Source organism: Dasypus novemcinctus, chromosome 2 (assembly GCF_030445035.2).
Source record: "Dasypus novemcinctus isolate mDasNov1 chromosome 2, mDasNov1.1.hap2, whole genome shotgun sequence".
Taxonomy (NCBI): domain Eukaryota; kingdom Metazoa; phylum Chordata; class Mammalia; order Cingulata; family Dasypodidae; genus Dasypus; species Dasypus novemcinctus.
In genome coordinates, this window is record NC_080674.1 from 10,652,924 (window position 1) to 10,678,577 (window position 25,654).

At 48.1% G+C, this 25,654-nt stretch overlaps 1 protein-coding gene and 1 long non-coding RNA gene across 3 annotated transcripts in view; both read right to left on the reverse strand.

The window, feature by feature from the left end:
• On the reverse strand, positions 1–23,918 carry LOC111759417 (uncharacterized). 2 transcript variants are annotated; one of them, XR_009187942.2, is made up of 4 exons: positions 17,699–23,918; positions 17,209–17,344; positions 10,391–11,379; positions 7,406–8,251 (listed from the first exon to the last, which is right to left on the reverse strand). It is a non-coding gene; the product is annotated as an uncharacterized lncRNA (long non-coding RNA). The 2 variants fall into 2 exon arrangements; XR_009187940.2 differs by having other exon boundaries at positions 1–11,379.
• Positions 1–25,654, reverse strand: part of DAP (death associated protein) — a 61,037-nt gene that overhangs the window by 17,220 nt on the left and 18,163 nt on the right. The window lies entirely within an intron of this gene.

Below are 25,654 nucleotides of genomic sequence, written 5' to 3' on the forward strand. Positions count from 1 at the left end.
TCCATTCGCTGTGTGAGCATCTGTATCTATTATTTCTGTTTGTTGTTTTTTGTGTGTTCTCCTCTCATCTTTTTTTCCTCTAGCATTCAGTCCTGGGGACCTCTGCTTTGGAGAGAGGTTCCCTGTCACCTGCGCCACCTCAATTCCTGGTTTCTGCTGTGATTCACCTTTTTTAAAATTTTTTTTCTGTGCTTCACCTTGACTCTCTCCTTTGTCTCTCGTTTGTTGCGTCATCATCTGGCTGTGTGACTCACTTGTGGGCACTGGCTCATCATGCGGGCACTTGGCTCATGGCATGGGCAATGGCTCGCCATGCAGGCACACTTTCTCTTTTTCTTTTTTTTATCAGGAAGCCCCAGGAATCGAACCTGGGTGCTCCCATATGGTAGGAGGAAGCCCTACCACTTGAGCCACATCTGCTTTTCCCGAATTGAATCTTAAATGATAAGGACAGGTAGCTGGGGCAGACGGGAAGAGAGGGCAGGTGAGTGCCTTGTCAAAAACCACTCTCTAGAATCTGAGCAAATGAACTTTACAGGAAAAAAAAATCTACCTTCCAGATGGCAACTGCCAGCCCCAGAAAGGGATGGCTTTCCTTTCAGGGCTTTGGCCTTATTTCCCTAAAAATCTGGAATGGTTCAGAAACTGCAGGTGACCAGATGGAGGTCTCGGTTCAGGTGCCTCGTAAAGAAATGTGCTTTTCACGTGTGCCTTCACTCAGGACACAGACAGACTCATCCCAAGGGGACCACATGTGAAGGCATTTCCTCCGGAGCTCTGGAGAAAGTAAAGACGTGTGGATACCTTCTCACCCCAGTGTGGACCACCTAGCACGCGCTGCTTCTTCAGGTCCACCCTAAGATACATGAAGAACGCAGGTCTTCAGCGTGCAACTTCCGCTTCCTACCTTCAGCCTCCCTGATTCCTAAGTGCAGTCGGCAGCACACAAGCATTAGGGAACGTAGCGTCTTTCCGTTTATTTCCATTTATCACCAAGCACCTAAGAACGTGACCAAGGCAGCGGAACGACGCAATCCGCAGTGACAGGTCACACCTCATGGAGGAGGGTGTGCCAAGGGCAGGGAGGCAAGCTGTGTGCCTCCAGGATTTCCCCCTAGAAACAATGAGGTCTGGGTTTCCCAGCTGTCTCCTAAGCATGTAATCCAAGTACTGGACACTAAATGCTAGTGCCCCGAATCCTGGCTGGCTGCTTCCAGAGTTGGGGATCGGCCTGGGGTGGTAGGAGCAGACTGCTGGACAGACACACCAGGGACTTTGAACTTAGGGCCAGCCGCATGGGTTTCTATTTTAGAATTCTGGAACCATCACTGAGGGAGTAAACCAGTGAAGTTACTTCTAAAAGGACTCTTTTCCCTAACAATTAAGAGAGTGTACCAGAGAACCCATAAAGGATGAGTAAATTATTCAACTATTAAGAAGTTGCTATAATATGATGAGATTTTTTTTAAGGCTCATAAAACACTGCTGCCTTCAGCAGCAGCTAGCCTCCTGGGGAGCACACCAATGACCTCCTTGCAGCATGTCGGGGTACGGGGGTGCCCTCTCCCTGGCTGGCCTCCCCAGGAACCCTGGTGGAGGTGACAGCAGGACCCTGCTGCAGATGCGCTGCCTCCTCTTCCCGGCCTGGCTCGTCTCTGTGGCTTTAAGACAGCAGGGAGAGGTGGGAGAGAGCCCTGCAGCCCCAAAGGCTTCTCATCAGAGGCCACGTCCTGACGAGCATAAACGAGGGCACAGAAACCACGCACCTGAGCCCAGGGACAGAACGTCGTGCTCCTCAAACCCGTGGGCTGGCCTGAGTGACAGTCGTCTTGACGTGTCCCTTTGGAACCTGGAGTTCCCACGACAGTACCTGATACCAACCCTGGGTGTTTTGAGCCCAACAGGCTTCAGAACACAGAGTTCTTCAAATCTGATGAGGGCAATGTTACAGAAATCCTATGTCACCAATACCCCCAGAAGGGCCTGGGGCAGCACCCCGCAGTCAAACCCACTCATTTTTTCTGCAGCAAAATGTATGAAAATTACACTAAGGAGGATAAATAAGGGCTATAAACAGCCTATACAAGTTCAATTTTTGCCACTGCATGAGTTTTAGTGTGAGAATTTGAAAACATCTGGAGTTTTCCGAGTCCTCCGGGCTATATATTTGCTTGCCCCATAGATGCTTGGCTATTTTGTCATCACTGTGTCACATCTTCTTTGGGCAGTAGCCCCCTCTACCACAAGGACAGAGAAATGGATTTTGAGTAGTCAGGATGACAATAAGCCTGTTGGGGGAAGGTGGTTTAAAAAGGACTAAAGGCCGTACTCTAGGACGACATGGAGAAGCTACAGTGGGCTCTGTATATTTACCCACAGGGGTGAAGTTTGGATCAGTCATTTAAGCAAAACCCTTGGCAGGGAAGAATGAAGCAAATGTAAACAGGGAATTTCTCCCAAATTCTCAGCCCCACTTTGGCCTTTTCTGGATTGATAGAGCTGTGTACTTTAATCCCGTCTTATATGGCCTGGCCTTCTGCTGATCTCAAAGCCTTTTGACCCATAACCCTCAGGACTGTGGGCCCAAGTATGTTCTGCCCAACTCCAGTCCTGCAATGCATTCTGAGTAACCTGCAGCCAACTAGAGTTTTGGAAGCACAACCTGCCTCTGTATCCTCCTCTCGGGGATTAACAGTATGTTCAGGAGACTTGTGTTTCCTAAATGCATTTGAACATGGAGCCCTTTTGGGGTTCCCATGGACCCTAAAACATGACAGAACCCATCAGTAACAGCACACTCTGGTAAACGCTGCCAAGGATCGCAAGACACATAATTGAAGGCAAATATTCAACTGGGCTCCAAATTCCTGTCGAGTCGGGAGTGGCTTATCCATTTTGGAACGATTTTTACCTCAAAGGCTGCAGGAGAAAACACACGCTTATAGTGAGCCCTGTGTCTAAGGAACCACTTTCCATCCTCCTCTTTCACCGCCAGCGCTTGCCAGGGCACAGCGGCTCGGCCTTGGGGCTGAAGCGTGCACAGCTCTAGCTTGGACTGCCTCTAAGCCGTCTGCAAGCGAGGCCGGACGGTTGCTTCCCAGCCTTTTGGCTGCAGCAGAGGCAGCCCCAGGGCTGGTCTGACTGTGGTGCCCTCCTCCGCATGCGCTTACTGAGCCAACCCCAGGGACAACGGGCATTTTTAATGAAGAAAAGGGAATGCAACTTCAGTCTCATAGTCTCTTTGCCCAACTCTGATTTTCCTTTCCAACTCGGCCTGGCTTACCATGGGAAGAGGAGCGGATGTGAAAATAAGGGGAAGCCCCTCGCCATGAGCTCTGATGAATTATTTGTTATACCTGCTTGGTGGGAAATTCAAGACGTTATTAAACCCTTGGTCTGCTGGGGGAGCCAGACCAAGGGTGCGTGGTGGAGCGTGACTAGTTCCACGAATCACAAGAAAGTGAGATGCTTTTGGGGGAGTAATGTCCACGAATCCTGGCAGGACTCCTAGAAACAAAGTATTCCTCCAACACTGATTATTAGATGGCACAAAAAAGGAGACTCAGACTCTGGAGTGGGGAGAGCGTAGCTCAGGCCGGTGCTTGTGTCAAAGAGTGCAAGTCTGGGAGCTCAGCCACGAGCCAGGGCAAAGCCAGGGCACAGCCGGCCACCTGCCTCCTGCAGGGAGGGCCCTGCCGGCTTTCACAGGGCGCTCAACACTACGCCCCGAAAACACGGGCAAAGCCATGCTCCCAAACATGCTTGTAGTTTGTGTTATAGCACCACCAGAACTATCCATGAAAAGGATTATGTTTTGTTCTTAATTTCTGACTGAAAAAATGATGGAGCCGAAGAGTCATAATGGACACACAACCATTAATAGTTAATATTTCTCACTCTGCCAGGAACAATTCTAAGCACGTAGAGGCATGACTCACGTCAACAGCCCATCCCTAATAAATTAGTATTCAGTGTGCAGACGAAGGCAATGATGCGCAGAGGTTAAGCAACTTGGCCGAGGCTACACAGCGAGGATGAGGGGCCAGCGCCCACACTCAGATGTCTGCGCCAAAGCCTGAGCTCTTAACCTTGGCCTGCGCTTTTCAAAACCCAAACCACTAGATATACTGAAGGCTTTTTGTGGCTGTGGGACAATTGTGTGCATTTACCCAAATGTTTCTCAGTTCCTAAGAAAACCAGATGGAGACAGACAGGCTCACTAAGACTAACTCACTTTACATACCGATGACCAAGCACGGGGGGGAACATTTTACCAGGAGGAGTTTCTTGTAATAGTTTATGAGACAAAAATGAAGATGGGATTTTATCAAGGACACACTTTTACTAACTTTACAAACAGTAGTTAGGGTCATGAAATCTTACACAAATTTAATCTAATGAGCTACACCTAATGAAGTTATCACAAAGACACAGGGGTGAGTACCTGGGTTAGGTCAGAAGGCAGGGCTGGGGGACAGGGAAGGCTCTGACCCTGAGGCCGAGAGGCTGTGCACTCCAGGACATCCCGAGGCCCAGAAAGTACTTCCTGCCCGTAGGGAACAATGCCAACCTCCCCCAACCTCCCCACCTGTAGCCTCCTAACCTTTGCCAAACGGTTTCTCTTTCCTTTTTTTCTTCTTCATTTTCTTTTAAATGTTACATTAAAAAAATATGAGGTCCCCATATACCCTCCACCCCCTCCACCCCACTCCTCCCACATCAACAACCTCTTCCATCATCGTGGCACATTCACTACACCTTGTGAATACATTTTGGAGCACTGCTGCACCACATGGACAGTGGTCTACAATGTAGTCTACACTCTCCCCCATTCCACCTAGTGGGCCATGGCAGGACACACAATGTCCAGCTTCTGTCCCTGCAGCACCACCCAGGACAACTCCAAATCCTGAAAATGTGCCCACACCATATCTCTTCTTCCCTTTCCCTACCATCAGCAGCTACCGTGGCCACTTTCTCCACATCAATATTACAATTTCTTCCCTTACTAATCACAATAGTTCCCCAGTAGAACACCAGTAAGTCCACTCTAATCCATACTCTATTCCTCCATCCTGTGGACCCTGGGATGGTTAAGTCCAGTCCCCCTCTACATCAAGAGGGGGCTTAGATTCCACATGACTAATGGATGCAATTCTCCTGCTTGCAGTTGTAGGCACTCTTGGTTCCCTGGTATGGTGGTTTATCTTCTTCACCTCCCTGTTAGCTGGCCAGGGAAAGTCCAATAAACCAGAGGGTAGGAGTTGCAAGTCTGCTGAGGCTCAGGGCCTGGCTGTCACATGGACAGTCCAGAGATTCAGGTCTCCTGAGTATACACCAACCCCAACGCCAACCACAGGTCCGGTAAAAGTAACAGAAGAGGCATGTGTAGAAAGGTCATATCTGAGTCCAACTCCATCACACTCAGGAACACAAACTCCAAAGTAGAGCCAACTGACATGGCCCTGAACTCCAGAGCTATCTGCCATGACCATAGAACCTGTGGGTCTCCGTAGCCCTCAGGAGAACCAGTACCTGGGTTTCTATCTACTTTGGCTGTCTCTGGTACTCTGCTGAGGCATGCATAAGTATTACCCCTCTGATGATTGCCCGACTCTTTTTTTGGAGACTAATAGCCTAATATAAACTCATTTGTCCATTTCCCCTTTTTATCGAAGGTCAAAAAGCAGTTTTTAACACCTGATATTATATGTAGGCTGAGATATTCTGCTGGTCTGAGTTGACCCTTTTATTCCAGGTCTTTTTCTAGTTACATCTTCAGCTGGTGCTTGGTAGTAATCCCTTGGCACCAGGGAGGCTCATCCCTGGGAGTCATATCCCACACTGGGGGGAAGGTAATGCATTTACATGCTGAGTTTGGCTTAGAGAGTAGCCACATTTGAGCAACATGGAGGCACTCAGGAGGTAATTTTTAGGCACCCTGCAGCTCTAGGCCTAGTTCATATTTCAGGCACACAGGCTCATAATCGAAGCCATCAGTATCAAGGGCTCTTTTGTTTTTCCTTGACCTCTTGATTCCTGCAACTGTGAGGCGAAAGGGTGGGGGGTGGGGTGGGCGGTGAGGAAAGGCTAAGGCCTGAATCCCTACAGAAGCCAGAGGGGATTGGCCAGCTGTGCATGAGGCATCTGTGGGCCAACTCTAAAGGAACAAGGAAATTGCAGTTCACATTTAGGGGGGAGCTGGGAGTGGGAGGACAAGGTGCTACAGGAAGTTAAACTCATTCCCAGGGCTAGTGAGAGTCTGGCTGAGCAACCAAGACCTGTCACCACCAAGGTGCCAAAGACCATGGGGTGGGCCTGGGGAGGGGGCACTTAGATCCAGGACACCGTCTGTCTTTCCTCTGGACATCATTACTCTCTCCCCCTCTCCTGAAACTCACTGTTACAACAGCAGCACGTTGGTTTATACCTGAATAATTTAAAGTCTCACATGAAAAATGCCCAACAACATGGACTGCAGGCATGGCTGAACGTGTGGGGCCACCACTGAGTGTCCTCATTTAGCCTCCAGTCTCCAGAGCACAGCCATCTGGGGCCTCATCCTGTGCTGCCACTCCCTCCACGATGAAGTCCTAAGAGTTGATTCCTACACTGGTGAGTGGAGAGCTGTCAGAACCCAATAATACTGGGGCGGGGGGGCAGTATATAAGACCAAATTATAACCTTAGGGAGGAAAAGTTTCATTGTAAATGATTAATTCTTCTCGATCCTGGAATTGCTTAAAATATTTTCTATGAAATGGTCACAATTTTTTTATCATGAAGTATGATAAAAACTTGGCTCATTTTACCTTGTGACCCAGCACACACTCACATACACACACACTATTAAAACAAACAATTTTAACCCTTACAGCTTGGGATATAAGGTAATATTTTCTGCGTGATACTCTCCCATTTTAAAAATTACATTGACTCAGCTGACCTAATGACCCATGAATGGACCACATTGTACCCTTTGAAAAATACAATTTATTTTTAGGAAACACAGCAAACGATAAAACTTTTTGAGCTTTCTTTTTCCTCTTTCTCTAATCCTAACAATACAGGAAGAGTCTTATTGCTAAGTAGGTAAACTCCTACACTAGAGGTCAGTTAGAAGAATGGGGTTTGGAGACAGACAGATAAGGCTCTGACCAGTAGAAAATGTTCCCTGGCTTCTAAACAGATTCACAAGAGCCGGCAAGAATAGTTTGTGTTTGTTATCAAGCGAATGAATTTTCCAATAAATTAAAACCTTATTAGTTGGCTTCCACTCATTTGAAGTTTCTGTTCATTGAGAGAAAGCTTCGGCAAATAAGCAACATAAACAAGATGATGGCAAGAATATTAAAACCCCTTAAGAAAAATACACTTTTGGAAGAAACCCAAGATATCTTATAATGAAAATGTATACACAAATATTTTGTGTTTATTACAAATAATTATTACGCATTAAATCATGACTCCTCTGTGAGAAAATTTACTAGCGAGAATCCATTAGACAAGTTGGAGTTTTGTGAAAGTAACACTACCACATTTCTTTATAAATATTTTATAATTTGGATTGAAAAAAGGTATCAGACTACCATTCACTCTAATTAATACAAACTGGTGAGGTTCCACTGCTTAATAGTTTAGAAATGTTTTTAAGTTTGCTATTCAGAATACACACACACATACACTCTTATAAAAACCCAGGCAACTTCCTTGGGATAGAAGATTATAGATAAAAATCCAATTCCATGGACCCCGCAGCTGTCTAGTTAGTAGGTGGTATATAGAAGGAGTCAGGTAAGTCAGGTGCAGCTAAACCACCTCTCCGGGGCAGTTTATAAAAGACTGTTCACATCCCACCTTGCTGCCCAGCAAACTGCGTAAAGGGCGGGTTAAACTCCTGCCTGGCGTCTCCAAGGCAGGGCCTCTCTGGCCCTTTTCTTTGGGAGCCTGTGAGTTCCTAAGGAGATGGGAGCAGGGTGCTTACCCAACTCACCTGGCGGCGGGACTCGTTTTACCCTCCAGTACTTTGCAAGACCAGCAAACTTGGAAGCCGGCTTTGGAAAATGCAGTTAAAAGTGGGACTAATGTGAAATGAACTGACCCGGGTGACATGTCCAGGTGATGCTCTCAAACTGGAACGGTGATTGTGCTGAACAGAACAAATCCAGGTAGCCACGTCCCTCTGGGGGGTCTCCAGGCTGAGAAGCCCCAGCGCTCAGGTCACCAGGCTCATGGAGGTCAGTTACTTCCAGCTTCAGAAATGAGTTAGGGAAAAAATCCTCTCCTCTCACTGAGCCATTTGGAACAAGCAGGAAATGCTTTCAACTCCGCATTTTAAAAATGAGGTGAAAAGCGCGTCCCTCCCGTCCCCATACTCCTCCTGCAAGGCCCAGTCCTGGCTCTTGGGAGGGCAGAGCCAGTGGGCCTGTCCCGAGTGCCTGCTCTCTGCCAGGCACCCTGTGGAACCAGCCTCTATCATGTCAAACCCCCGAAAATCCCAAGAGAAAGATCCTACTGCCCCATCTTCACAGTGGGAAAATGAAATGCTACCTGCCACAGCCACAGAGCAGCCGGCACAGAGGGGCTCCTGCCAGCACCAAGTGCCTCCTGGCCCCACAGCTTGACCCCTGAGTGCCCAGGGGGTGCAGCTTGGGAGGCCTGGAGCCTGGGGCCAGGGTCTGTGTCAGCGAGTGCATGCCCCCACTCCCAGCTAGTGAAGCAGGGCAGCTGCAGGGCCACCTCAGCTGAGGACCTAGCCTTGGCTTCTAGTGATGGGTAGCGATAGGTGGTGCTGGGCGGTGCTGGTGGTACGGTTCTCCAGCAGCTGGGGGGCCTGCCCTGCCCCTGGCCTGAGGGGAGGGAAGAGACAAGGAGGCCTGGGGAGGAGGCCCAGGCCAGGCAACGGCCACCCCCGCCCACCTCTGCCCGCTGGTCCCCTCCGAGGGGAACCTGCCTGCATGGGGAGCCGCCCCACCCCAGTGCTTTAATTTGCGCCTCATCCAGGCCTCCACATGCAGTGAGCATCTACGGAGGGCGGCTGTAAATTAACAACACAACGTTGTGGCTTTCAGGGGGCATAAGCAGAGTTCCCTGCAAGCCCAGGAAAGGGGCACCTTCTCTCCCCTGGGAAGGAAGCTGAGGCTGGAGTTAGGAGTCAGTAGGTGAAGATGGGGGAAGCTTCCGGCATTCTGTCCTTTGGTCTTCGGAGCACTACACTGGGCCTGGAATGGAAAAATGCCTGGCTGATGTCCTAGGGAGCTCCCATCCTTGCTGAGGAGGCAAACCTAGGTGTGAGATGTACAGGTGTCCAGGAAGGAGGCTCTCGTGCCTTCCCGTTACTGAGCATGCCTGGCCTGCTGGGTCTTGCATTCACAGAAGGAAGTGGGAAGTTGGAGGTGCAGGGAAGGCTGGAAGGAGAGAGAATGGTCAGGTCTCGGATGATAGGCTCCACTGGGTAGGGGCTCGAGAGACCCACGTGGCAGTGGGGAGTTCTGGACCAGGCTGGGCACTCCAGGTGGCTCCATAAACTAGCCAGCACCACCGAGGAACTGCCCCCCAGCCCGGAGGCAGGCCTGGTGTGTTCCGGAGACAGGGGAGCGGGGGCAAGGCTCAGGAGGCAGCCCTCGCTTGGTGATGACTTTGGCGGGAAAACATGCTCGCTCTCTAACGGGAGGTGGGCAGAAAAAAGAACAGAGAGGTCTGAGGGCTGAACCCAGGAAGTACCCATCGTACATGGGAAAACCCCATCCGGCTGCCCGTGCATTTCTTATTTCCATTTATTAAATGAAAAGGGTACTTCGGAGCAGCAGCCACACAGACTTGCAACAGAATCACTTAAACTATACTGGTGGGGGTTCTTTCCACATGATACGGGATTTAGCACCTGAGAGTCACATTGCCATCTGAATCTTACCAAAATTGTCCTGGGTGGTGGAAAATCAGAGCTAAACCTCACAGGTTTGGACATGTATGTTCCGATGAAATGTGACTCAGAGAGGTACAGGACGAGGGCTCTTCACCTGGGTTCATGATCCCCAAGAGGTCCAGAAAACAGAACAGGGCACCCAGGCTAGGCTGGGGGAAAACAAATAAACAAAATGCCCCTGTATTTTCACTTCCTCTCATTATGAGTCCAGTCAACAAACCACAGTGGCATCAGCAGTACCCGTGACCGTGCCACCAACAGAGACCCTAGACATTTTTAGATGCACCAGTTATCTCAAAATATTGTTGACATTCACTACTACTCCAAAATGGTGGCAGTGACTAGACCTATCACGAGATTTTGTGATTACAAGATTTTGGGAACTGCATTGAAATCTCATAGTATGAGTCAACAAAAAGAAATCAGAAAAATTTTCAAAGGATCTGCAGGAGGAGGAAAAGGATACACAGAACCAAGGTGCCCAGGCCAGGCCTGCCTAAGCGTCCCGAGGCTGTGCGTCTCCCAGCGAGCTGCGGGAGTGGCAGCCATGCTTCAGAGGGCGTGGGGTGGAGGCTCTGCGGCCCGAGGTCTCTGGGGCTGCTCCTTAGGACACTGCTGCTCCTCACACCACAGAGAATCCCTGAGGAACAGGGATGGCGGCCCAAGGCTCTAACCAGGGAGGGGGGAGGACCCTCCCAGCCCACGGAGCCGGTCCACGCTCAGGCCACCCGGCAGAAGCCTACCCCCTTTGGAGGGTCCCAGAGCACCGTCTCACAATCTCAAGAAACTCAGGCGACTGCTCACGTCTTGTGGGTCATCTTCTGGGCAGGCTTCCTGGGGACCAGTAAAAATCCTTCTAACAAAGCTGTGTGGGCACTTCTAGGTAAAAAGCACCCCTCTGCCCCTGAATCAACTCACAAGAGATGCTCTGGGGACAAGTCAGAGAGAAACTGTGTGAGAAGGAGCACAATTATCGGGAACTTAGGGGTTAATTAAGGTCTCGAGGAAAATGGGGAGCAGCTTTTCACCACCACGAGGGAAACAGGGCAGGCTGCCATGGGAAGAGCGAGCTGTCACGTCTCGTCCATCATCCGCACCCCCGGCCACGGAAACTCACCATGGCATCTTAGCAGGGCACGGCGCTGAGGCATTTATCACTTTCTTTACATGTCAGCTTGTCATATGCAACAATTAATTGGATGATCCCAAATTGGTCCTGACGGGAGGCCTCTTGACGCTGCCGCTCGCCCAGGTGTAGCAGGATGCCCACTGTTTCTAACTCTTCCAGCCAAGGACGCATGCGGAAGCACGGGGTCGCTTTCATTGATTTCTACACTGCTCGCCTCCGCTGCCACCTCAGGCCCCGTTTGGATAGCTGTGGCCCGTTTTAGGAAACGTGGCTGCCCTCCACTTGTGCTCCAGGCCTGCTTGCTGATCACTTAGAATTTTCAGAGGCTGAGAGGATTTGAGGGGGAAAAGTAGAAGTTGAGTGCAATCAGTGGAGAATCAGTGAGAAAGAAGAAGTGGAATAAGTCCTAAAATTATGTCAGAAGAAAATAAAATCTCATTAGAAGTAATTCTGATTCCAGTGAACTTTTCAGGGCTACATCTATTGTACAAAGCACACTCTCCTTGTGGGGAGGAAAAAGAAATAATCTTTTTTTCCTCCACCCCCAAGCCTCTACCTGAACTTGTTCTCCACTGCACACAGGTTAGCTGCTGGTGCCAGTTCCCACCTGGTCCCAAATGCAATGGAACATGCCAGGCCCCAAATGAAAACCACGTGGGAGGAGGGCGAAATGACATCTTGGGAAGAACGCCCAGCCACCGACAGCAGACCCTTCTCACGCCCCGCCCCCAACGAGGGCCACACATGCCAATTCTTTCTTGAAATTACTATTCGCCACCATCCTTTAGGGACTGCAGTTAGAAGGGCGCCTACAGAGCCAAGCGTCTATCTCAGAAGCCGCATAGCAAGACATTCAGTGTTCGATGTACCGAAAAATACTCTGGACAGGTCTTTATGCTCCCGGCTCCTGCAGCCAGAGAGTCCCTTCCTTTGCCATTAGAAGGGACAGCCACCATCGAAGCCAGTGCCAAAGAAGCAGAGGCAGATATGCCTTTCGTATCTGCCACTGCTCCTCCCTCAGTATCTTGCCATCAGTATCTTCAAAAAGGAGAAAGTAGTTCTTTAAAAATGAGTAACTAAACATTTAGCCCTTCTACAACAGTAAAACCCTTCACCTGACAGAAGAGAGAAGAGACTGGGTTAATAATCCAACAGAACCAAAAAATCAGAGACATTAAAAACCATTGAAATGAATTCAATTTTCCGCCTCCTCTCTTCCATCTCTCCATCCATCAACCATCCCGCGATCTGTCTGCGTTTCTAAATGTGTTCTGCACAAGGCCTCTCGGCTAGCTGGTGGCACAGCTGGACCAAGGCCTGTCTCTTCCGTGTCACCACCACCTTGGAGGCAGCACTTAGTTCCTCTGGGTCAGCCCAGCCAGACACTATAGCTAAGCTCATTTCCCCGGGACACCTGGAAGAAGAGCAGAGCAGAGGAAAGAGGGGCCTTTATGAACAATCACCAAGAAAACCCAGGCAGGAAATACAGCAAAGTATTTCTTGCACATTTATCGTAAAGAAGAAGCCAGCATGCTACAGGCACTAATTAACAGGTGGCACTGTGCAAGGAGAGGTTCTATCTCAGGCTCTGGGCCAGATACTAAAGTAAAAGAATACATGTATAAAACCATGCTCCCACCTCGTTAAAAATTTCCGGTCTGAGGTGGCTGGCTATACACTTTGTTATGTGTCATTATCTCAATTCTCCTTATAATGCAGAGTTGTGGCACTGGTGGTATTGCCAGAGCTCCCAGGGATATATGAAGGGAAGACTGGCCCATCTCCCTCTCTATCTCGGGGTGGGGGGAGGGGGGCTGTTACCTTAATGCATTTGCCAGCATCTATTTGGACGATTATTTAAGCAAATGCCAAAACACAAATGGCGCATTCTTTGGGTGCAGGAAAGGCATCTAGTACCTAAGTCAACCCATGAGATTTGTTCAACGAGCCATAAACAATAGGCATTTTGTTGCCTTTTTGCAATCCTTAAAAATATTACACAGTAATTTCAAGTAGAAACATTAAATTAAGAAGACTTGCAAGCAGAGCACCCCTAATCCCATTTACCATTGGCAGATGATTTATAAACACCTCCACAGGAACTACTCTACCACCAAAGGGAGAGAGGCCGTCCAGTTCTCTGACCTCACTTCCATTTCTTGTCTCCTCCAGAGTCTAGAGTGGTTCCAGTTACAAAACATGGACTCCATCAATGTGTGAGCATTATTAACTCCCGTAGTGCTTTCGCTTCTTTTCAGAGGTTGCACAGACTCGTTTCCCCCCATTTTGTTGCCCTCATAGAAGCCCCATAAGAGAACCAGACACATAAACAGATGAGGAAGCAGGCCACAGCGGTCAGGGGCTGCCCCGGGGCTGCCCAGGAGGGACGGCCCAGAACCTGGAGGAGCCTTGGGCTTGCCCCACTAGCTTGTGCCTTTCCTAGCTAATGCCTGGCCTACATTTCAGGCAGAAGATGAACGGCTGAATCGTGGGGACTATGTGTACCTAAATTGCTTGATTTTATAGTCTAAGTGTGATCTAGGATTAAAAGCCAGCAGCTAAAATAACTAACAGATGAACTAACAAAATGCCCGGCCTGATTTGGGTCAAAATCAGGTCGCAAGTGGAAATAGTTCTCTTTTCTGATTCTGTGGCCCCTAAGTGACGTCAACTCCAGAGACTCATAGCGGGGAGCCCTTTTCCTGGTCCCCAGGCCTGGGTTTTCAGCGCCTCTCATCCAGCCAGGTGGGCACAAAGTCATGAACTCAGGGAAACCCCAGAAGACACATGCCTCCGCCTCCACCTCCTCCTCCTCTACTTCTTCCAGGAGGAAAGGGCAGGGGGTTCAGTCGCTGCGTACTGACTTGAACTTCCCTCTTCCTCCTCTCTCCCCCCCAGGCTAACCTCTGACCCAATAGGGGCATTTCTCTGAGAAATCCACCACAGGATTGCCAAGGTTGAAAACGTCTGCCTTTGTTTCTAGCTCTAATCACATTTGGAATCTCTGGCAAAATGGAAACTAGCCTTTTCATTCTTTAGCAGTATTTGTTTAAGGCCCACTTGGCATCACCCTTCCCATTTAAGATTTTTTTCCTGTAACGAATTGAGTGGCAGTGAATCATCAGTTTTTACCGACTCCAGCTTCCTTTCATTTGTACTTCTCCGGCCTGATTTCCTTGCATTGCGCTGCCTCTAGGGAATGGTCCCTACACTCTAAATCTCAGTGGCTCAGTCTCCACCCTGGGATGCTTCGGCTCACACTCGCTGAAGGACGTGGTTTTCCCATCTCTGTGGCTCCTGCCACCACAGGGATCTGAAGAAAAGCCAGGAGTCCTCGAGCAGACGATATTCAGGCCAAGCGAGAGGACGAGGATGGCTCCACAAAGCTGGTGACACTGCAGAGCCACGCCAACACCACAGTGGTGCCTGGTCTATGTTTGAGGTCAAAGGAAAATCACAGACTCCTCCATCTGAAATGTGCCTAGTCTTATAGCAATTGTGCTGAAAAAACAATCTGGTTTCTGAATTTAGAAATCTGTAGAATTTCCAGTTCTCTTTTCCGTAATTTTTCCCCAGCTCTTTGGAAAAGACGACTAGTTGCCAGAATACAAATGGAGGGTGGCAGAGTGGCAGGCCTGTGGAGTCAGAGAGACGTGGATTCCCATCCTCTTTCTGCCAGTTACTGTGCGAATGACCTGGGGGGCATGTCCGTTAGCCTATCTGAGATTTCCTCAGCCGTAAAACAGGACTGCGCCACTTCCTTGTCGGGTGTGGGGACAAAATAGGACCAAGTATACAAAGCATGTGGTATAAAGGTAGCCTGTATTTGTCGTTTTTGGCTATTAGACTCTGAATGACACTGAGCTACTTTTAGCAACTTGTTTGGTAGTGGAGACAATCTACATTCCTCCAGACCAATTAAGATGGTGCAAATCATCAACTCAACAGGCTGAGTGACAGATACTTTCAAAATCAACTAGAGTCCCATGGAAAGCAATTTCAATTCTGCCCTATGTAGGATACTCCCCCCCATAAATACGGTAGTAACTAGGAAGTTATAATTACATTCCAATAACTAAAAGGCTCCCTAAGTCACCTAAAATCTTTTCTTCTTAAAAGGTTTGAGACGTTTCCTAAAGGTACACAGATGAATTAGAGGCTGATGGTGGTGGTGGACAGGCCTTATTCCCCCTCCCCCACCAAGTGTGGAGGGAAACAAGCAGCCCCCACCCCAGTCCCCAAGATCTGCTGATTCAGAACCTGCCTTCTGACTGGATGCCAAGTGACTGCCAAGTACATTAAAGGGAGACGAGGAGGCGAAGTGCAGGGAAGGCGTCCCGGAGCTGCTGACCTCTAAGCTGAGGCCTGCTGTCTGAGCTGCTGAGAGGGCTGCAGAATGTGTGGGAGGCCTGACACCAGGGGGCTGGGGCTTTAGTCTGAGGCTTCTGGACGTGCAGGGTAGGAGAGAAGGAAGAATACAGCTTGATTCCCCGCTTCTGTGCGGACAACCCATTATCGAGAGCCAAATATTGAGATCTAAATTTGAGGGAGGCGAACAACGGGCTCAGTTTGTAGGCGATCGGAGATATCTTTGGGAATAGAGATACCCAGCAGGCAGTCCCACACCATTCAGGAGCAGGAGCACGTGTCCCGGAGAAGCAAGCATATGCTGGAGGAGGTTTCTCCTGCTCAAGGGCACTGCTCAGCAGCCCACACCAGCTAGGAAGACCAGAAACAGTGTGGCCAGTGCTGCGCAGCTGCACGCCCACCTCAACGCTCGCTGAGCCCTGACTCGTGCCCAGCAGCATGCTGGTCCTTCACGGGGATGTTTAGTTTGAGTCTCACACACCCCTAGGAGGGCAGCACTGCTGATCCTCATTTGGCACGGGGAGAAACTGAGGTTGAGAGAGATCAGGGAACTTTTCCAAGTCACACAGCTTAGGTGGTGATGTGGGATTGGGGTCCAGCTCTGCTGAACTCCCAAGCCTGAGCCCTGAAATGTTTGTATGCTGCCCATAACGGTAACTGGAGCCAAGGTTGAGAAACAACTTGATTTTCCCAAGCATTTGAAACTACACTTTATATGTAAATAGAACAATATGTTTTAAAAAGTTAATAAAGGAAAAATCACCTGTAATCACATAACACAACTATTTTTGTGCCTGTTATTACTTTAGTCTATCTATATGCACAGTTTTTCTAAGTAATCAAACATATGCTAATTATTGTGTGCTGGTTTTTGAAGGAACTTACTAAAAGTATTTTTACATGCTGGTAAGAACTTCATAATTAATGGATGCATGATGCAGGAGATAAGCCACAATTTACTCATTCATCTCCTTATTGGCTATATAAGTAGGTTCTACTTTTCAACATTATATATACCACTGGAATGACTATTTTGGTGCATACAGCTTTTCTCATATTTTCAATTAGTTTCTTCCCCCCCCCTATATTTCAATTAGTTTATTTTTAACAAAATTGCAGAAAGACAGCTGGGTCAAAGGGCATAATTCTATACTTATAAAATCCACTCTGTCTGCAAAAGGATTATACTAACATATAGTGTCTCTAAAAATGTATGAGACTGACTTGCTAGTTCACCTCCTAGGCTCCCAAAGAAAAGGCATAACTTACTTTTAAATCTTTCTAAATCAACAGAAAAATTAATAGACCATCAAAGTTTTAGTTTTTTTGAAGTAACTCTTATTTTGTATTTGTTTACTAATAATATTTACTTTTTTGTGATTTGTCTGTGATCTTATTAATCCATTGGGAATTTAATGTTTTATCAGTTTGTAGTTCATTTTAAATGTGTACTAGGTTTTTAACTATTGCTACTATTTTCTAAAAAAAAGTGCAGAGATACTTAAAAATGCTGAGGAGAAGATCTACAATTAGCCAATTACAAGAGATTAAAAAAAAAAAAGATCTTTGATAGACAAAATTACCTTTTTTTGCCCTATTTTTCAGTGCACCAGGGAAATGAGAGGTAGGTAGATGTACAGGGTGGTCGATTCTCGGTTCAAAAGATTAAAGCAGTGCTACTGATTTATAATCTTAGTGTACTTGTGAGTGCCCTTTAGAAACATGACGAGTCAGCATATATATAAAATCACCAAATTCAAATGAATGGGAAACCAGGAGAAACCTACCTTGCACGAAGCAACTACTTTTCGTGTTTTTGAAGCAATCACTTTTGATCATGGCGCACATGAGCAAGGGAGCCACGTCAGGCCTTGGTGTAGCTTTGCAGAGATGTGCTTTCACCTGGAACCCCTATGCCGAAGTCTAGGTGATGGGGGAGAAGTGGACAAAACAGAGAGCAAAGGCAGGGGAATGGCATCCAGCCCAGCCCTCTCGCTAGCCCTGGCCCCAGCATTTACTCTGCTGTCGCCCTACTCAGCACAGCTTCCCCATATTTCTGCCTATTAGAATTCTGCATATGCTTCTAGGTTTGGCAAGAATCCACTTTTCCAGTTAATGGAACATGTTAATTAATAACTTCTGTTGGGGACTGAAACACGACCCCCACAAAAGAAACGCTCCTCCCAACTGTCATCCTTGTTCCTGTGGTAGGCATGCCTTGTTGATGCTATTAGGTATAGTGCGGCCAAACTGAATGACAGTGGGTCTTAACTGTACCTGGAGGCCTCAGGAAGAGAGGACATTTGGATGGAGTAGAGAAGCCAGAAAGCAGCAGGAGCCAGAAGTAGAAGCCAGAGAGAGACGGCGGTGGGACTGATGGCTGCCTTCATCAGGAGAAACGTGGCCTTTCCACCATCTTGCCTTTGGGCTTCTAGACTCCAATCAATTCTTGTTTAAGCCAGCCCATTACATGGTATTTGTCATAACAGCTCTGGCAAACCAAGATGACTTCCGTGTTGTTAACTGAGTTTTTCTCTCAACCCTCAACCTTATCCAATAATATAGAATATCAATAACCCTTTCCCCACAAAGAGTGCAGGTTTCAAAACTGTCAAAACTGTTCCATCATGTCCCCTTTCTACTGAATTCATAGGTAGCTGAAAGTCAATCTTAGCTACTACGGTTAAGCTGTTTCTATTTTCTAAGTAGGAATGCTTAAATAAATAAGATGAATTAGTATTCTTACAATCAGACTTACGTTTTATTCCTAACTGCCATCTTTGAAAATAGGAACCCCCATCAGAATGTGCAGATTCCGACCCTATCGTCTGAGCTTCCTTCCCTTTACTTTCCCACCTCTCATGACTGACCCAAAACTGTAAACAGCAATCACTTCTGTAAATTTAACCAAACTGACCAAATTGCCCTAAACTTCATTATCATCATTTTGAGAAAACCTGCTACAAAGGAACACTTAGCAGATGACATTTACAATCTCCACCCTCCTAGTTTTAATTTATATTCCTGAGTCACATAAGTGCATTCCAGCTTTTGGACTACTTCTTGGAATACCAACAGCACCTCTTTTACCTGGCAGTCTGCAGTTGTCCTGCTTTGTAGGATGTTAGGGAGGCTGTAGCCAGCCACTTTTGACCAGCACGCCAAGCAACTTGTAATTCTCAGGCCTTATTTGCAAAATCTTTAGCCTTAGGCCATTTCCAGAAAAATCCTGTTCTTCCTTAGCAGAAAACTCCTCTTTCCAGACTCTAAGTCAACAGTGGAGCCCAAAGGCTCAGTTGTCTTGGCGATCCGCAAGAGCGTGACTAAGCTGAGTTTACACACATTCGTGGGTGCACAGCGTCCTGTGACAGCAGCACAAGCGTTCATCTTCATTTCCTCCCTCCTTAGTGTGCTAAAAGCTGCTGGGAGCAATATACCAGAAGTGAGGTGGCTTCTACAGTGGGATTTATTAGAATAAAAACTTACATTCTAAGGTTGGGGGGAAGTGGCCAAATCAAGGCATGAGGCGAAGCTCTCTCCCCGAAGGTCAGCTGCTGGCAATCCTGGACTTTTGTCACACGACAACGAAAAATGGCAGCTCTGCCGGTCTCTGCCTTCTCCTCCAGGTTCACGTTCTCCCCAAGCTCAGCTGTGGGCGAACAGGTACTTGGTGGTGTCTGCTTGTCTCTCTCCTCTCCTCTTGGCCTCATCGCTTCAGCTCTGGGCTACTTTGTCTGTGGCTTTTCTCTCTCCTGGGCTTGTCAACGTCAGGAGGCTTCTCTGTCTCTGTGGCCTTCTTTCTGTGTCTGTGACTTTATTCCTCCATTTATAAAGGACTCCAGTAAAAGGATTAAGACCCACCCTTGGTCACACCCTCCTGGAGCAATCTAAGCAAACCGCCCTGAACTGAGCAAACCTAATCAAATGTTCACGTAGGTTCAACTTAAGAACATAATTTTCTGAGATCCGCATGAAACACTCAAACCAGCACACTCATGGAATGCCTTGAGCTGCACTCCTACACAGGGCATTGGCTGTCGTAACTGTGGTTAAGACAATTCAATCAGGCTGCCCTCCACCGAGCAGTTTCCTCAGGAGATGAGTGCTTGATCCCCTTTTTCTGCTTTATACTTCGTCATAGCATTTATCTACTTGTCCCAGCATATATTCGATTGTCTAGGAGTTTACCAGCCACTTCCCCCAAGTGAACATAAGCTCTCTAAGAAAAGGGATTTTGTTGATTACTAACGTGTCCCTGTTGCCATGAAGAGTGCTGGCAAATAGTAGGTGCTCACAAATGGTGAGGAATAAATGAAGGGCCATGAGGCAGAGAAGAGCACTTGGAAATCAGTTAATGAATACATTAAAAAAAATTATTGGGATACAAAAACTGCCCCATAAAAGTCTACTGGAAGAACAAAGGGCAGTGAAAATTCTAGTACCTTAACCCGTGGTCTCTTGTTAGTTCTGACAGTGCCTGTAGGGGCTAACCTTAAAGAAGATTTGGCCTTAACTCATAACCCTCAGTGTTTCATTCTAAACATGTTTGGCCATATATCCACAAGTTTAAGAACTTACACCCTGGGGACCAGGTCTGGCCTCAAGAGGAGATTCCATGGAGAGGCTTTGGGAGGGAGGCTTTCCGTGGCCTTCGGCTGGTAACAGTCATGACTCAGAGTCTCTGACTAGATGCTTACTTCTGCTGCCAGCCTCGTTTGCTTGGCGGCTGACCCCTCTGCTGGGGTGCCTGAATCCTGTTCCCCACACTCCAGGCCTAGGTTCTGACCCCCGGCTCACTTCCCACCCTGGACTGCTCTCCTTTTTTTCAGAGACCCGGGGCACCTGCTCAGTCTCACTGCTCCAGGAAGACTTCCCTGGGCTGGCCTATGTCTGGCCAAGGCTTAGAGTACCAGTCCTTACGCTGACTTCCCAATGTTCATTTCACCGCAAACCAGGTGTCTAAGACCATCATCACCATCCTTGAGTTAGGCATAGGCATGTGACCCAGTTCTGGCCAATGTGTTTTCAAGGGGTCCTCTAGCACAGATTCTCTCTCCCCTAGAGAGATGCAAGAAGAGATGCCATTTCTGTCTCTGGATACTGTGTTTCTGAACATGAGGCCTGGATCTGCTAAAGCCAACCTGTCACCAGCCTGTGCAGGAAGCTACTCCAGGAGCAGGGCAGAGCTGTGAGCAGGGCAGAGAGGGGACCTGGACGAGCCAAAGGTCCTGCCTCTCCTGCAGCCAACCTTACCTCGCATGAGAAGGCTTGGGCCCATGCCAGTTTGAGCTGGCGTTTCCTGTTGCTTGCAGCAAAAAGGCTCATAACATGTACACTTTGGACACCTCTTTCCCCACCTCCCCATGAAGTGTCCTCTTGTTCCCCAAATCCTGCAATCCTGGGTCTTAGCCAGTCATTTCGCCACAGTGACCCTTTGCCTTCACAGCTAAGAAAACATGGGGGTTAGACAGCTAAGGGCCCCAAACTTTCATGCATGAGGACTTCTTTTTAAACATAAGTCAATTTTGTGGCTCCCTAACTGAAGATATGCTGGATTTTTGGTATTTACTTCCTGCTCTTTGGTACCATCTGACTGCTCACCTCCTGTATTAGTCAGCCAAAGGGGTGCTGATGCAAAGTACCAGGAGCCTGTTGGTGTTTATAAAGGGTATTTCTTTGGGGTACGAACTTACAGTTACCAGGCCATAAGCATAAATTACTTCCCTCATCAAAGTCTATTTCCATGTGTTGGAGCAAAATGGCTGCCGACATCTGTGAGCATTCAGGCTTCCTGGGTTCCTCTGGGCTCAGCTCCTCTGTTTCCTCCACAAGGTCAGCTGTAGACTATGAGGCTCTCTAGGCTTTGCCTCTCTCCACAAGGTCCGCTGTAAACTATCAGGTGAACAGCTCTTTGTCTCTCTCCCTGGGGTTTCTGCCATGCATAAGGAGCCGTCTCTATTCCTCTGTGTTCTTCTCCTGGCTCAGGTCCTCTCTTCCTGGGGCTTGATTCTCTTTCCTCTGTGTGCTGACTTCAGCATCAAACTCCAACATCAAAAACCCTCAACTCGGAAGCGGACTTGGCCCAGTGGATAGGGAGTCCGTCTACCACATGGGAGGTCCACGGTTCAAACCCCGGGCCTCCTTGACCGTGTGGAGCTGGCCCACGCACAGTGCTGATGCGTGCAAGGAGTGCCCTGCCACGCAGGGGTGTCCCCCGTCTAGGGGAGCCCCACGCACAAGGAGTGCACCCCGTAAGGAGAGCTGCCCAGTGCAAAAGAAAGGGCAACCTGCCCAGGAATGGTGCCGCACACACGGAGAACTGATTCAGCAAGATGACGCAACAAAAAGAAACACAGAGTCCCATGTTGCTAACAACAACAGAAGCGGACAAAGAACACGCAGCAGCGAATAGATACAGAGAACAGCCAACTGGGGTAAGGGGAGAAAAATAAATAAAATAAATCTTTAAAAAAAAAACACCCTCAACTCTGTCCTTTGCCATGCCTTTTACCTGTGAGTACCCGCTCAACAAGGGGCCCAATCAAAGCCCTAATCATAATTTAATCATGCCCAGGTACAGACCAGATTACAAACATAATCCAGTATCTATTTTTGGAATTCATAACCCTATCAAACTGCTACACCTCCCAAGTCAGTGCAGCTCTAAATTTGATGATTCTTTGAGAATTCCTTGAGCACAATATCATCCTCGTCACTCGATTAACGGCTGCAGCCCTGCCTGGGGGATGTATGTACACAACCAAAATCAAAGGAAGCACTGCCTGGAGAGAGCTGAGGGCCCACAGGTCATACCCACAAGGATAAAGAATTTTCCTTCTGAACACAGACCCTTCTCCCATTCACCTTATTCCAACTGCTGGAAAATAAGCCATCAAGATAATAAGGGATTGATATTACCTTAAAGAATCAAAGTCTAAGCTAATTATCACTGACTCACCAAGTATTTTCTGAGCACTACACACTCTGAGAAAGTTGAAGTCAATGCAGTTTCGTTAAAGAGGGTTTAAAAATTTCAAACACAGTAATTTAAATGTAATAAATGCAATAAAGGCCTCTTGTTTCTATGCCGCTGTTATTACATATTTTAGTCTATAAAATCTGACTACTGGAGAGTTGATTTAAATTCAGGTCATATGTTTACGTAATAAGGGAACACTTCTGATAAACAGTGCAACCCTTTGAGTAACACCATAAAAACAAGAGTCATCGGTTCCGAGAGGCTGGATAGAGTGCTGATGCAGAGCAGCGTCTCCGAGGGAAAACTGATGGCTCCATTTCCTTCCCTTCCTCCTTCCATCTGGTAAGAAGAGCTCTCCCGGTGAGAAGGGAGCGTAACAGTCTTGTTCAGAGGGGTGCAGGTCTGTGGAAGCAGAGGGAGCAGGGAGGAGAGGCTAATAAATCACACCTGGTTTCCCCATCTGCTATGGAATCAGATGCTCAATAGATGCCACCTCAGAGCCTGTCACCCAACGGCAATGGGCACCGGAGGGACACTGTGGCCTCGGCGCTTTTCTCTTCGTCCCCAGATCAAAAGCGTCCGGCCGGCTCCACTGGCATACGGAAGGCCGTATGCCTCCTTGTCCCGTGGGTGGCTCGGCTTCCCTCGGCCAGGCTCAGGCCTTCCTCTCCTGCCTGCTCCCAGCAGCAGGGACCGCGCAGGACAACAGCCTTCCTTCTGGGGCACCAAGCCACTGAGTCACACACATCATGCCGTGTGCGGGGGCAGTTCTGGGCACCATTTCTTAGCATACCCAGAGCTGCACTCCTTCTGGTCATCCTAAAACACACTTATCTGTATAGGTTTTGGAAGAAATGTTTATACTACGAACAACAACAAAACGGGTACTGGGGCCAGACCACGAGGAGGCCAACGACTAAGGCAGCCCTGAGGCTGCAGAAAGCCATCCTCTCCATGGGAGGATGCGATCAACACACAAATCTAGTCTCAGTTATTACTACTTTAGCCAAGGAAGCAGCTAAACAAACGAAGCTTTCACACTCTCTATTCTATGGACTGTTTTGCTTGTCTGCCAGCCAGACGGCTTGGGCCAGGGATCTCCGGAGCTCTCCGGAGCGAGGCGAGGAGGGGTCAACACCCGCAGGTCTCTGCACCCCCTCGTTTACCTTCACTGTTTCACAGCACATGTATCGGGTCTGTCTGGTTAAAGGAGTAATGGATTAAATTCCTTAGCTTTATCCTGGATGTAGCCCAAGCACCTAGAACTGTGCTCAAATACTGTATTGTGAATGAATTTAAACTAACCTTTACAAATCGGACAAGTAGCTTAAAAAAGTCCTGCCAAAAAAATCCTGGAGGGCGAAGTCAATACCAGCAAGAAAAGGGAGGCCCCCTGCCTTCTGCTCCTGGTGTAAGAACTGCACCGTCCCCGTCATGCATGCCAGGCATCCATCAGCCTGGAGCAGAGGCGGCCCTCCCCGCTCCCCGCCGAAGCCTGACTATCAGGAGGGCCATTAGAAATTTAGATTCGCATCCTGAATCACCTCAAGGGTATTTGGACCTTGTGATATTAGCTAATGATAATACTATGAAGTCAGTGATTAGCAACACATTTAAATACTGCTTATTTCACCTTTATCTCCCAGGCTCGCATCCATTGTGTATATATTTCATAATGTATATAACCCAGGATAGTGCCTGTGCTAACACTGTTGAACTGATGTGGTGCATGATCCAAGTTGGGGGCTGCACCCTGGGGACAGAGCACCCACCTGATCTGGAAGGCAGACGAGCCACTGCTCAATCCGGGCAACAGACAGTGCTGGCGCTGAGGGAAGACGGAGTCCCCCCTGCCTAGGGAGCCTCATGGTTAGCCAATTACTGTGCTGCCACTGCCCTCAGGATGTCAGCAGAGCCGGGCACTGCTGACCCATGCCCAGTGGCAGTGTTGCCCAATTCTTAGAAGAGAGGCAGCCAGCCCCTAGAAAGTTCCACGCCCATAAGCTGGGGGGAGACAGGGCAACGAGAGCCGGTTCCTCTGAGTCTAAGCAGTGCACCCGAGAGAGGTGGACGCTGCCGTTAGGACGGGCTGCAAACTCTGGCCAGGCAGGGAGACACCCAACCTCCCTTGGCAGCCTCTGGCTGGTGACACCTCACAAGGGCCTTCATGTGCACCTGATGCCACCAGCTGCCACGGGCTGCCACCAGGATTTGGGGGCCTTGCTGCCTCTGTCAACTTTCTGCTGCTCAAGTTGCTACCGGCAAAACAAGAACTTCCACCACCCTCTTGCTGACTTACAAACAGTAATGCTCCATCAGTGCCCCGCTTTGCCTACAGACTTAGAACACTGGGTCTGAGTCTCACTGGGGAAACCTGACAGCAAGAGCTGCCTACAGCAACTCATGTCTCCCCAGCCCAGGAAAGGCTGAAGTCATACTTGCCTGTAAGAGGGGATCGTCCGCCCACATCAGCATCCTGCCCAGCTACGTTCATGGAGGGAGCTTTTACACCCCCAAAATAGCAACTGCTACAAATCAGGGCTTTTTCCTCCCCAGAGAGCTGGCTCTTAGGTGGTTACCAGCACACCACTCCTTGTAGGAATATGTAGAAGTAAAATATGTGACAAGGGCACAAAGCAGGGAGGGTGGTAATGAAAGCACATTGTTATAAGGTTCTCATATTACTTGTGAAGTAGAATTTCTTTGAAGGGTAGATTGATAAGTTAAAAAGGGATTGGTAAGCTTTTTTTAAAGGACCAGACAGTATATATTTTGGTTTTACCAGCCATATAAACTCTTGGAACTACTCAACTACTCAGTTCTGCTGTTGCAGTATGAAAGCAACCAGACAATATGCAAATGAATGGGAGTGGCTGTGTTCCAATAAAATTTTATTTACAAAAACAGGCAGTGGGACGAATTGCAGACCCCTCAGTTAAGAGATGCATACTGCAATCTCTAGAACAACCACTAAACACACATACACATATAGAGGCATAACTAGAAGCCAACAGAGGAGATTAAAATGAATACTAAAAATATTCAATCCACCCAAAAAATAACAGGGTCCAGTGGAACAAGAAGCAAACAAATCAAACAGAAATCAAACATCAAGACAATAGACTTAAACACAATTCTATCAATAATTCTATTAAATTACGTTAAATTACATTGCATTACACGAAACCCTAACCTATCAGTTACATAGATTACATTATATCAAATATAAATCGGCTAAACATCTTAACAGAAGA